The sequence below is a fragment of the Apteryx rowi genome, unplaced genomic scaffold (genome assembly GCF_003343035.1).
Source record: "Apteryx rowi isolate R43461 unplaced genomic scaffold, aptRow1 scaffold_164, whole genome shotgun sequence".
NCBI classification, from domain to species: domain Eukaryota; kingdom Metazoa; phylum Chordata; class Aves; order Apterygiformes; family Apterygidae; genus Apteryx; species Apteryx rowi.
In genome coordinates this window covers 1361124-1364390 of record NW_020447908.1, presented here as the reverse complement: position 1 = coordinate 1364390, position 3267 = coordinate 1361124, and positions in this window count along the sequence as shown.

Genomic DNA, 3267 nt, shown 5'->3' with positions numbered 1-3267 from the left:
CTTCCCTTTTTCTTCTCTCTTCTCACTTCACTTCACTTCACTTCACTTCACCTCACTTCACCTCAATTCACTTCACTTCATTTTTCATTTCATTCTTCTGTTTCTGTGAGGAGATGCACCCCAAGCAGAGCAGTCATAGAAGCTGTGACTGAAGGTGCCATGGGAAACTGAGCATGCAGAAGACAAAAAAAGAAAGAAATCCCTGTGATGCCAGAGCAACACAGCTATGACACTTATAATTCTGGGCCTAAATAAAGCCACAGTTTGCAGACCCGCGTCAATATTTTTGGTTTCCCAGATAAGCATGTGATTTAGTCATTCACAAGTCCAAAGTTTTTCCATAAACATATATTATCATGCAAAAACTGACCTCCCCACAATGTTCGTTTTAAATTTCAATGCAGTGACATGCAAATTTAAATTATTAAAAGAAAAATACCTGATTCTCTTGCTCTTTGTGTTTACTTATCTAATCTGTGCAAGCAGAAAACACAAACTCTGTGTGCCTGAGCTTTTTCTGTGTCTCCCTATAGGTATTAATCAAGCAGAAACAGACCACACGAGGTCTAGTGGCACCCTTGGCCCTGGGGAAGAGCTGGAGTTGAGGCTGTTTTCCCAGGTGCTTCCAGCACCCCATGACTGACAGCACTGGGCAGGGAGAAAACAAACACACACATTCAGCAGATTGCAACACAAGTATATGAAAAATGAACCGGGCATTTGATAGTCATTAACAAACTGCTCAACACAGTGCAGGCTCCCTAAAGCACTGTGAGGAACTATGAGGGATACAGGAAAACCCAAAGCCCAGGATTTTGAGATTATTAGCATGAAGTTCTTTTTGGTTTTCAGATAGTCCAACCACAAACAGAACTGATAATACCAACTCTGCCTTCATTTCCAAAATTGCAATGTTTGGTTTCCTAATAGGACAGCTCCCTGCCTGCCCTTCCCCTCTGTTTGAAGCATCCTGGCTCCTGGATCTCTCATCCTAGTTTCTTGGAATGAATGGCAAATCTGACAACTACCAGACAACTCTCTTGCCCTATTCCCAGGATGCTTGGAAGCATTATGGGAGCATTTCAGGCATTCCCTTTGCTTGAAATATAGGGAAGAATATTTCAAGTTTCTTTGCTTGAGAGAAGGGCAGCAGCACAGAGGAAACTTTGAACACAAAGAGCTGAAATTCTTTTATCATAAATCTTCATGAATTATGAATGTGACCTATTCCAAATACTTTTAGTTCTGTAACCAGACAAACCTTTTCCCCTGCCTGAGCTACACTGTGTGTTTTCAGGAGTCCTGTCTCTCCGCTATTGCGTGTTTGCATATCTTTGCATATCCCCCTATCCCCGATAAAGCTCAGGGCTTTATCCTGCTCCTCAGCCTTCCAGGATTTGCCGCAGCATGCAGGGGACGGCACCCTCTCATCTGCTGCCAGAGCAGCCCTTCGGAGGGGAGCCACCAGGGCTGCCCACTGCCTGGGAAATGGGTAGACGCTGCCTCCGCTCAGGGTGAGGGCAGCAGCGAGGGAGAGCGGAGGGACCAGGTGGGCGAGAGGCTCGTGGCACAGTAGCTAAAAGTCAGTCATTAGTGAAGAGACACATATCTGCTTTAGGAGTGGCTTGTCAGCTCCAGGGTCTCCCAGACCCATTCACTTTGGGTGAGGAGTGGCCTCATTTGTTTACCTTCCCAGGAGATGGAAAAACAGAGGGAGATTTCACAGCACTCAGATTCCCTGAATTTTTTAAAGATTTTGATTAATCATGAGGCATTTTGGCAGCCTCCTCAGATACTCCATAACCCCTATTTAATCAGTCACCATCTAAGTGCTTGCTCTGTCTGTCTGGTCGCAACCGGCATGGCTCAAGTGCACAGTGGGGACTGGTGGGCCTCAAGGTGCTGCTGGGCAAGCAGCTGGCTCAGCTCAGAAGTCGTGCTGATATCGCCTCAATTGCTGTAAGGGGAGATCTGGTGACAAATGTCCTTACAAGGATAGAGAATATGGAAGAACCTTCATTTGTATTCTGCAGTGTCACAATTTGCTTTTAGGGCTCAAGGAATAAAAAGATCCTGACTTCATGGATCTGGAGGCCATCACCACTACTGTTAAAGCTGGAAAGTTAGGCTGTACAGCAACTGTTGGAAGAAGTTGTGAAAGTTTTGCCAGTGAGATTATAGAAGGGGAAATGACCCAGTAACCCAGACATTGCCTCCCTCAGCTCCACAAGTGCCTCTGCAAGGTCAGTCAAATCACTGGGAGGGAGAGCACTGAGCTCGCAAGCACCCTGCTAGTGTCTCTGTCACCATTTCAGTGCCGACCAGGATGGGCTGTTGAGCAAGGCTCTCTGTGTGCCATGCTTTGGTTGGAGTCACAGAGGCATGCTGGAGGATGTGGAGTGGGTCCCTTTCAGAAGAACAGGGATGTACTCCAGCAGTGCACCCCGTGCGCTCCAGCAGAGAAGGCGCATTCAGGCCGTGGGACCGCACAGAGCCAGTCCAAAGCAAGGCACCCTGAAATGCTTGGCCTGTAGGCATGGTCCTCAGCACAGGCTGTTTCTGTTCTGTGAATTGCCTCCTATTGGGCCACACTGAACAGACACAGCGTTACGTAGTCAATGCTGACTTGGTCAAAAATGCCTTTCCTTTCCCCTGTGCAAAGGGCAGGGCTTGTTTCGTGCAAGAAGGTGCTGGCTGGTACATCTTCTCAGCAAAACACCTTTCTTGCATTTTATTGGGACAGCAAAGCTGCTTCACAAAAGCACACAGAAAATGGAAAAGTGATCCTGCTGTACAGAGGGTTCTTTTTTCTTATACAGAATGGACATTGTGTTTTGTTTTCTCTCCTAGACCCTTCCTCATCTTTAACAGGAAAATTTAACAGTCTTCCTTCCAAAAAGGAAATCCCAGGAATATGCTTAAAGAGGTTGCTTCACAAACCTAGAGTAATGATATAGCTGAACTGATTAGCTGAACAAGGCAAAAGCAACCATTTCTGGAAAATCAGGACAAGCAAAAATTGGCACAAGAATAAGAGAAGAGATCTTCTATAGAAAAATATACCAGCATGCCATTTATTTTATCTTTTACTGTGTAGCAGCATTGAAAGAAATGTACCATTCATTGCTGCTTGCAAGCCCATTTGGAACTGCCGTGCTTCATTTGGGAACATCAGGTTTCTATCATCACCGTGTACCTGCCTCTTGATTTACTTCTGTGATAATCACTGAGGCTATTCATGTGATACAAGCACAGTATCAGAAGTTT